The sequence below is a fragment of the Lolium perenne genome, chromosome 4, assembly GCF_019359855.2.
Source record: "Lolium perenne isolate Kyuss_39 chromosome 4, Kyuss_2.0, whole genome shotgun sequence".
Lineage (NCBI taxonomy): Eukaryota > Viridiplantae > Streptophyta > Magnoliopsida > Poales > Poaceae > Lolium > Lolium perenne.
The window spans coordinates 226,195,739-226,207,040 of record NC_067247.2 but is presented as its reverse complement, the minus strand read 5'-3'; positions in this window follow the sequence as shown (position 1 = coordinate 226,207,040).

The following is an 11,302-nucleotide window of genomic DNA, read 5'->3' as shown; positions in this document are numbered from 1 at the left end:
TGATGCAAAATGGACGTATCAGGGTGCAAGCCAGATTTGCACACGCGGATACTAAGGTTGCCTTGACGAGCCTAGCATGTACAGACATGGTCTCGGAAAACGGGAAACCTAAAGGTAGAGCATGAGTCATATGAATGATATGATGAACACTTTGAGTGTTCGCCTTTGAAGCTACATCTTTTCTCGTGAAGATCGGACTTGGTGTAGTGGATTTGGTTCATGTAATCACTAAGACAATTAATGTGAGGGATGTTGTTTTGAGTGGAAGTTCACCTAGTTAATTTAAGAAATAAAATTGAACTCAATTTATCATAAACTTAGTATAAATTCTTTGCAAATATGTTGTAGATCATGGTCGGCCCCTCCATCAATTTTAACCAGTTCCTAGAGAAAGAAAAGCTTAAAAGCAATGGTAGCAACTTCACTGACTGGTTCCGTCATGTGAGGATTTTCCTCACTGGTGGAAACCTGCAATATGTGATCTATGCACCGCTAGGTGCCCCACCTGCTCCTGCAGTATCTGAGGAAGTAAAGAATATTTACGAGACTCGGAGAACTCAGTACTCCCAAGTTCAGTGTGTCATCCTGTGCAGCCTAGAGGCAGAGCTCCAAAAGCGTTTTGAGCACCACGACCCCTGTGAGCTAGTCCGTGAGCTCAAAGCTATCTTTGAAACTCATGCGGCCGTGGAAAGCTATGAGGCCTCGAAACACTTCTTTGGCTGCATGATGGAAGAGGGTAGCTCCGTTAGTGAGCACGTGCTCGCTATGTCCGTGCCTGCGTTGAGCATGAACATTATATCTGGATCTTGTTTAATGCAAGACGGTTATTCGTTTAAATCAGAGAATAATGGTTGTTCTATTTATATGAATAATATCTTTTATGGTCATGCGCTTGAGATGAATGGTTTATTCTTGTTAAATCTCGATAGTAGTGATACACATGTTCATAACATTTATGCTAAGCGAATTAAATTGAATGATAATTCTACTTATATGTGGCACTATCGTCTTGGTCATATTGGAGTGAAGCGCATGAAGAAACTCCATTCCGATGGACTTCTTGAGTCACTTTACTTTGAGTCACTTGATAGATGTGAAGCATGTCTAATGGGAAAAATGACTAGGACTCCATTTTCTGGTACAATGGAGCGAGCTACAGATTTGTTGGAAATCATACATACCGATGTGTATGGACCAATGAGTGTGGCATCGCGTGGTGGTTATCGTTATGTTCTAACCTTCACGGATGATCTGAGTAGATATGGGTATATCTACTTTATGAAACATAAGTCCGAAACTTTCGAGAAGATTAAGGAATTCCAAAGTGAAGTAGAAAATCAACGTAACAAGAAGATTAAGTTTATGTGTTCTGATCGCGGAGGCGAATATCTGAGTTATGAGTTTGGCATGCATTTAAAGAAATGCGGAATACTTTCACAGTTGACATCGCCGGGAACACCACAGCGCAATGGTGTGTCCGAACATCGTAATCGAACTCTCTTGGATATGGTTCGATCTATGATGTCTCTTACCGATTTGCCGTTATCGTTTCGGGGTTATGCATTAGAGACAGCCGCATTCACTTTAAATAGGGCACCATCTAAATCCGTTGAAATGACACCGTATGAATTATGGTTCGGGAAGAAACCTAAGTTGTTGTTCCTTAAAGTTTGGGTTTGCGAAGCTTATGTAAAGAAGTTACAACCTGACAAGCTACAACCCAAAGCGGAGAAATGCGTCTTCATAGGATACCCTAAAGAAACAATTGGGTACAATTTCTATCACAGATCCGAAGGCAAAAAAAAAATTGTTGCCAAAAACGGATCCTTTCTTGAGAAGGAGTTTCTCACAAAAGAAGTGACTGGAACGAAAGTAGAACTTGACGAGGTTATTGAACCTTCTCCCATAGATCAGAGTAGCGTAGTGCCGGAAGATGTTCATGTGCAGCCTGCACCGATAGTAGAGGAAGCCAATGATGATGATCATGAAACTTCGAACGAGGAAGCTACTGAACCTCGCAGATCGACGAAGGAACGTACCACTCCTGATTGGTATGGTCCTTGTCTAAATGTCATGATTGTGGATAGCAATGATGAAGACCCTGCGACGTATGAAGAAGCAATGATGAGCCCAGATTCCAACAAATGGCAAGAAGCCATGAAATCCGAAATGGGATCCATGTATGATAACCAAGTATGGACTTTGGTAGACTTACCTGATAGCCGCAAGGCTATCGAGAATAAATGGATATTCAAAAGAAAAACAGATGTTGATGGTAATATTACTGTCTATAAAGCTCGACTTGTCGCGAAGGGGTTCCGACAAATTCAAGGAATTTACTACGATGAGACTTTCTCACCTGTAGCGAAGCTAAAGTCTGTGAGAATTTTGTTAGCAATAACTGCATTTTTCGATTATGAGATTTGGCAGATGGATGTCAAAACGGCGTTCCTTAATGGTGATATTGAGGAAGAGTTGTATATGGTACAAACCAAAGGTTTTGTCGATCCTAAAAATGCTGACAAGGTATGAAAACTTCAGTGTTCCATTTATGGACTGAAGCAAGCATCCCGGAGTTGGAACCGACGCTTTGATAAGGTGATCAAAGACTTCGGGTTTATACAGACTCATGGTGAGGCTTGTATTTACAAGAAAGTGAGTGGGAGCTCTGTAGCATTCCTAATATTATATGTAGATGACATATTATTGATTGGGAATGATATAGAACTATTAAGCAGTATTAAAGGTTATTTGAATAAGTGTTTTTCAATAAAAGACCTTGGTGAGCAGCGTACATTTTAGGCATCAAGATTTATAGAGATAGATCAAGACGCCTAATAGAGCTTTCACAGAGTACGTACCTGGACAAAATTGTAAAGAAGTTTAGAATGGATGAAAGCAAGAAAGGGTTCTTGCCTATGTTGCCAGGTAAGGTCTTGAGTAAAACTCAAGGTCCGGCTACGGCAGAAGAAAGAGAGAGGATGAACAAGATCCCCTATGCCTCGGCAGTAGGCTCTATCATGTATGCCATGTTGTGTACTAGACCGGATATCGCACATGATGTTAGTTTGACCAGCAGATATCAAAGTGATCAAGAAATGGAACACTGGATAGCGGTCAAGAATATCCTGAAGTACTTGAAAAGGACTAAGGATATGTTTCTTTGTTATGGAGGTGAACAAGAGCTCGTTGTAACCAGTTACACCGATGCAAGTTGGAACACTGATCCTGATGACTCTAAGTCTCAGTCTGGGTACGTGTTTATATTTAATGGTGCTGCAGTAAGCTGGAGTAGTTCCAAGCAGTGCACGGTGGCGAAGTCTTCAACTGAATCTGAATACATAGCGGCTTCGGAGGCTTCATCGGAAGCGGTATGGATGAAGAGGTTCATTGTTGAGCTTGAAGTGGTTCCTAGTGCATTGGACCCATTAGTCATCTATTGTGACAACATGGGTGCCATCACCAATGCACAAGAACCAAGGTCACACAAGAAGCTGAAGCATATCAAGCTGCGTTTTCATTCGTTTTGCGAGTACATCGAAGATGGTGAAGTAAAGATTTTCAAGTACACACATATCTGAATGTGGCAGATCCGTTGACTAAAGCTCTCCCTAGGGCAAAGCATGTCCAACACCAGAACGCCATGGGTGTTAGGTACCTTACAATGTAATCTAGATTATTGACTCTAGTGCAAGTGGGAGACTGTTGGACATATGCCCAAGAGGCAATAATAAAGTGGTTATTATAATATATTTGTGTTTATGATAAATGTTTGCATACCATGCTATAATTGTATTAACCGAAACATTGATACATGTGTGTTATGTAAACAACAAGAAGTCCCTAGTAAGCCTCTTGTATAACTAGCTTGTTGATTAATAGATGATCATGGTTTCGTGATCATGAACATTGGATGTTATTAATAACAAGGTTATGTCATTAGATGAATGATATAATGGACACACACCCAATTAAGCGTAGCATGAGATAAAGTCTTTTAGTTCAACTTGCTATAAGCTTTCGATACATAGTTACCTAAGTCCTTTGACCATGAGATCATGTAAATCACTTACACCAGAAGGATGCTTTGATTACATCAAACGCCATTGCGTAAATGGGTGGTTATAAAGATGGGATTAAGTATTCGGAAAGTGTGAGTTGAGGCATATGGATCAAGAGTGGGATTTGTCCATCCCGATGATGGATAGATATACTCTGGGCCCTCTGGGTGGAATGTCGTCTGATTAGCTTGCAAGCATGTGACTAGGTCACAAGAGATGACATACCACGGTACGAGTAAAGAGTACTTGTCGGTAACGAGGTTGAACAAGGTATGGAGATACCGATGATCAAACCTCGGACAAGTAAAGTATCGCGTGACAAAGGGAATCGTTATCTTATGTAAATGGTTCTTTCGATCACGAAGTCATCGTTGAATATGTGGGAGCTATTATGGATCTCCAGGTCCCGCTATTAGTTATTGATCGGAGAGGAGTCTCGATCATGTCCGCATAGTTCTCGAACCATAGGGTGACACACTTAAGGTTTGATGTTGTTTTAAGTAGATATGGAATATGGAATGTAGTTCAAATGTTGTTCCGAGTCTCGGATGGAATCCGGGACATCACGAGGAGTTCTGGAATGGTCCGGAGAATAAGATTCATATATAGGAAGTCACTTTCCAAGTTTGGAAATGATCTGGTGAATTTATGGAAGGCGCTAGAATGTTCTAGAACCTTCCAGAAGAAATCACCATGGAAGGTGGAGTCCCGGATGGACTCCACCAACCCTAGCCGGCCAGCCAAAGGGGAAGGTGGAGTCCATGGTGGACTCCACCTCCATGGCCGGCCATAGGGGAAGGAAAGGGCGGAGTCCCACTTCCCCTAGGTTTCGCTCATATGGAAAGTTTTGAATTGGGGTCTTATTCGAATCTTTGGGCAAACCCTAGGGGTTCCACCTATATAATGAGAAGGAGAGGGAGGGGGCTGGTCACCACACCAGCCGCACCACCCAAGGGCACCAAGGCCGGCGCCCCAAGTGCCCCCTCTCCCCAAACCCTAGCCACCTCCCTCCTCCCGATACTCCCGCGGTGCTTAGGCGAAGCCCTGCCGGAGATCTCCACCACCACCGCCACCACGCCGTCGTGCTGTCGGGATTCCGAGGAGGATCTACTACATCCGTTGTCCGCTGGAACGGGGAGAAGGACGTCATCATCAACACCGAACGTGTGACCGAGTACGGAGGTGCTGCCCGACTGTGGCACCGTCAAGATCTTCTACGCGCTTTTGCAAGCGGCAAGTTATCGACTACATCAACCACGAGATCTAATCTCGTTAACGCTTAGCGATCTTCAAGGGTATGTTGATCTTCACCTCGTTGCTACCATCTACTAGATTAGATCTTGGCTTGTTATTCGTTCTTGCGGTAGGAAATTTTTTGTTTTCTATGCTACGAATCCCAACAGCACGCGGTGGCCGGCCACATCTCGGTGGAACAACACTCATTGGATGCTGAAGCACCGACCGATCGAGCTTTCCGGAGGCCTCTTGCATCGGCAATCCACGACACCGCCAGAGCAGGTTGGGGGGGCGGAGGCAGCGGAGCTCTGGCCGACGCGGAGGAAGATCCCTCGATCGCCATCGATACGGTGGCGCGAAAGCTGCGATGGATGGAGTGAAGACGGCTGGAAAACTGGAGCCAGTAATGTCCAGGAAGCTGAGAAAGTGGGAGTGAGTTGGCCGGCGGCGAGGAACATCTCTGTATGTATGGGATTCTTCCCCAAGGAGGCGCCACTCCCCACGATGCCTACTTCCTGGTCCAACGGTCCGGATGACACACTTCCTCTGTAACTAGCGGCACAGGTGGCAACCGCTCGAGTCGTGCGTTGACTCGGCTCGCGAGCCGGACCCAGCCACGATAGGGCCCCTGCCCTTTCGCCTCCTTATGGACGCGAGCAGGACAGACGCCCGGGGGCTACTGTGGGACCAGTGGCTATGGGGGTACCATGGCCCAACTACTGGGTCCAGGCTCCCGAAGGCATATACAATCGAGATGGGAGTGATCCCCATCTTGAGGCTCCACGCGGGACCAAACCCTCTTGGAGGCACACTGCAGAAGCCAAAGATAGGGGCACCCACGCGGAGGTCCCTGATACGTCTCCGACGTATCGATAATTTCTTATGTTCCATGCCACATTATTGATGATATCTACATGTTTTATGCACACTTTATGTCATATTTGTGCATTTTCTGGAACTAACCTATTAACAAGATGCCGAAGTGCCGATTCTTTGTTCTGCTGTTTTTGGTTTCAGAAATCCTAGTAAGGAAATATTCTCGGAATTGGACGAAATCAACGCCCAGGGTCCTATTTTGCCACGAAGCTTCCAGAAGACCGAAGAGTCAACGAAGTGGGGCCACGAGGTGGCCAGGAGGGTAGGCGGCGCGGCCCCACCCTTGGCCGCGCCGACCTGTCTCCTGGGCCCCTCGCGACGCCCCCTGACCTACCCTTCCGCCTACAAATAGCCTTCATCGCGAAACCCCCAGTACCGAGAGCCACGATACGGAAAACCTTCCAGAGACGCTGCTGCCGCCAATCCCATCTCGGGGGATTCAGGAGATCGCCTCCGGCACCCTGCCGGAGAGGGGAATCATCTCCCGGAGGACTCTACGCCGCCATGGTCGCCTCCGGAGTGATGTGTGAGTAGTTCACCCCTGGACTATGGGTCCATAGCAGTAGCTAGATGGTTGTCTTCTCCTCATTGTGCTTAATTGTCGGGTCTTGTGAGCTGCCGAACATGATCAAGATCATCTATCTGTAATTCTATATGTTGTGTTTGTTGGGATCCGATGAATAGAGAATACCATGTTATGTTGATTATCAATTTATATCTATGTGTTGTTTATGATCTTGCATGCTCTCCGTTATTAGTAGATGCTCTGGCCAAGTTGATGCTAGTAACTCCAAGAGGGAGTATTTATGCTCGATAGTGGGTTCATGTCTCCGTGAATGCGGGGAGTGAGAGAAACCTCTAAGATTATGGATGTGCTGTTGCCACTAGGGATAAAACATTGATGCTATGTCCGAGGATGTAGTTATTGATTACATTACGCGCAATACTTAATGCAATTGTCTGTTGTTAGCAACTTAATACGGAGGGTTCGGATGATAACCTGAAGGTGGACTTTTTAGGCATAGATGCATGCTGGATAGCGGTCTATGTACTTTGTCGTAATGCCCAATTAAATCTCACAATACTCATCATAATATGTATGTGCATGGTCATGCCCTCTTTATTTGTCAATTGCCCAACTGTAATTTGTTCACCCAACATGTTGTTTATCTTATAGGAGAGACACCTCTAGTGAACTGTGGACCCCGGTCCAATTCTCTATACTGAAATACAATCTACTGCAATACTCGTTCTACTGTTTTCTGCAAACAATCATCTTCCACACTATACATCTAATCCTTTGTTACAGCAAGCCAGTGAGATTGACAACCTCGCTGTTTCGTTGGGGCAAAGTACTTGGTTTGTGTTGTGCAGGTTCCACGTTGGCGCCGGAATCCCTGGTGTTGCGCTGCACTACATCTCGCCGCCATCAACCTTCAACGTGCTTCTTGACTCCTACTGGTTCGATAAACCTTGGTTTCTACTGAGGGAAACTTGCCGCTGTGCGCATCACACCTTCCTCTTGGGGTTCCCAACGGACGCGTGTCGAACGAAAAGACAATACGTCAACCACGCGCATCAAGCAAAGTTTCTGGCGCCGTTGCCGGGGAGATCAAGACACGCTGCAAGGGGAGTCTCCACATCGCAATCTCTTTACTTTGTTTTTGTCTTGCTTTATTTTATTTACTACTTTGTTTGCTGCATTATATCAAAATACAAAAAAATTAGTTGCTAGTTTTACTTTATTTGTTATCTTGTTTGCTATATTAAAAACAAAAAAAATTAGTTACTTGTATTTGCTTTACTTATTTGAACATGTTTCCTTTTAATTTTACCGTAAAAGACAAGCCGGTAGGACGCGGGTCTATAATTGGGAGAAATAATATAGAAGAATTTTTCAATCATGTTAGTACCGTTGAAGGTTTTGAAGATAGACACTTGGTAGACCTTGCTCCTACTTATGAAATTGCTGCTGCTGCTTTAGTTCGCATGTTGGAAACTAAATTTGTTAATCTCAATCCTATAATCCAACATATTTTTCTTACACTCGGTGATATGGAAGAAGGGGAAAAGAAAGATTTTGTTTTAGAAACCCTTCTTAGAGAATTTGGTGGTATAGCAAGAGAGGCTAGAAAGGTCTTTATTAAATACTAGGAAAAAGGCCCGTGCGTTGCATCGGGATAAACAAATACTCAGACGCTTCAACAAATCATATGGGTTGACACTTCTCTTTTTTACCATCGTCGATGCTGGTCACGGATAAATACCTATGTGGGAACTCTTAGGTGCAAAATGTACAATCCTGGCGCTTCGACCCGTTCAAACAATACTATCCCACTCACCTGAAGAAAACTCATTTGACTCGTTCCCTTCGTCCTTCCACCAATTCTCGAGAGAATTTCGTCACTGCACCACATCTTCGACCCATGCGCGGCCTCCTGCTTTTCGTCGACATGGCTCGGGCCCCATTCCTGCTCCTTGGCTCGGTCCCATTTTAATGCTCGCTAGAGCCACCCTCCTATGTCCTATTTCTCTCAAACTTCTCCCCTCCTCTAGTGTCGGTCAATTCTTCTTTTGGCCCGTAGCACATAAAACCAGTGTGTTAATTAGTATGTCACTATTATCCCCATAGTTCTCCGAAACCATGCATTTGAGCGCTTAGGAAAATTACCAGTGCGTTGCAACGGGAAAAAAATCAAATTTGAAAACATCGATGCGGTCCATTTTTGTTACGAATGTCTATCAACCCGTATAACCATAGCCTCAATTCATCCTTCCTTCAAATATTTAAAATTTATAATTTATAGGGAAAGCATGGACACACATAATTTGGAAATATGTATCGTGTCCTCGTTGTACGATCAACCATAAAAAAATCACAAGATTGTTTTTAGAGAATGCAAAAAATCATGGAAGATCGGAACTCCGCGTAGTTTGGATTCATCATTTATGCACTGACTGACCTCCTCCCTTCTAGGAGTGCCCCTTCAATTTTGTTGTGCTTTTTTTTACAGGAAAGCAACAAATAAATACACCAAGGTTGCGAAAAAACATGAGCTAACCCCGGTCCAGCTTGATGTCGAGCAGCAATGTTGAAGATGCAAAATATCCATAAACATGATGGCAAGTAGAAATTAGTCGTCTGTAACTTTGTATTCAACGGGTTCAGAAGCTTTAAGCAAAGAACCCCAGCAATTTCAGATTGGTGAACAGTCCAACCACCAGTACCGTATTTCATTGTATTAGTAGCCTCGCCGATTGCGGGGACTTACTGATTACTTCAAACTCATCTTGCTGATTTAGGTTCACGCAATGTATATTAATCTAAGGTACTACCAAAAATTGATGCCAAACTATACGATGGTCAGAGCTTGGGCTTGAACCTCGGCACTTCTGCAGACTGTTTTTAACATAGAAACATCCATGGAAAAAGGTAGATTGGCTCATTGCCACAGTCGCGAAGTATTGGCGGCGCTCTACGTGTCGCTGCCGTGCACGGCTGCTAGCCAAAGCTCTATTTGCCGCCCGCGCGGAAGATCGAATACCGGAGAGCAAGCACGATGCTGCCGCCTTGGAATCGAGGATGTTTGGGGGCGGTCTCCATGTCGCTGCGACGCACGTCTCCTAACCAAAGTTCTGGTCACCGACACGGCGCGGAAGATCAAACATGGGAGAGCAAGCACGTCGCTGATGCCATGGAATTGAGGAGGCTTCGGGGGGTCTGCGCGTTGCTGCCGTGCACTCCTCCTAGCCAAAGCTCGGGTCACCGCCCGCCAGTGCAGGATCCAGGTGACGGACATTGTGGAATCCCTCGACGAGGCCGATTGGCCCAGGCAGTCAGCATCATCACATGCATACATGATCACAAGAGGAATTCCGATCGAGTAAGGAACAAGCAGAACAGAGGAAATAGATAGATCGACATCGTGGCCCTTGGGGAGCAACGCCGGGAGGTTCACGCGGTCAGCTGTTGACAACACTGCCGTCCTTCCTACCTCCTGCCAGTCGCGTCCCGGCATGCTTCCCCGTCGACAGCACTGCCTTCCCATAGCCGATGCCCGACCGCGTGGTACTCCTAAATTTCCTGCGAGTCTCAGCACGGTGGAGTCCCCGGTATAGATGGCGCTCCCGTCAGCGGCCATGGCCTCGACTCGCTTCTCCGGCGGTGACGTGCGAAGAAAAAGTCTGCGTCTCTTGGTCTGTTGATTCGATTATATAAGGGGATCATCTGTTTTGGAAAATCATCCATCAGATACGGATATGGATTCATGTTCGTATACGATTGGTCGCCGAACTTTTCCTTTGCAAAAACTGGACACAGTTTCCTTTGATAGTATCGGGACAGGACTTGTATGAAGAAGGGACGCAATAAGTACGACCAAGACATCGGACGAAAGCACACTTTAAGTCGGACGAAAACGCATTTTGACGGACCGAACCAAGGAAACGTTAGCTCCTTTATTATTAGGTATAGATAAGATGCTTGGTTCTTATACCAATTTTGTTAGTCTCCTTGAAAAGATGGACATGGAGAGAATAAGGTACACTAATAATATTAATGACGGTGGGGAGATCAAAGCACCAATACCATGTAAGCTCCTAGCGATGAATGACGCACTAGAAAATAACTATGCTTGGCTTGTTCCTGAAAATTTGTTTGATGAGAGTAGCAAGCCCAAGACTAATGAAAAGGGAGACGCTAAAACTTATGTATCCAATATACTATGCATGGTTGAGAAAACTCCACACCCCGCTGTAGATGCACCATCCTTCGATAACACTTGATGCACACTTTCTGCGCCTAGCTGAAAGGCGTTAAAGAAAAGCGTTTATGGGAGACAACCCATGTTTTTACTACAGTACTTTGTTTTTATTTTGTGTCTTGGAAGTTGTTTACTACTGTAGCAACCTCTCCTTATCTTAGTTTGTGCATTGTTGTGCCAAGTAAAGTCGTTGATAGTAAGGTTCATACTAGATTTGGATTACTGCGCAGAAATAGATTTCTTTGCTGTCACGAATCTGGACAAAATTCTCTGTAGGTAACTCAGAAAATTATGCCAATTTACGTGAGTGATACTCAGATATGTACGCAACTTTCATTCAATTTGAGCATTTTCATTTGAGCAAGT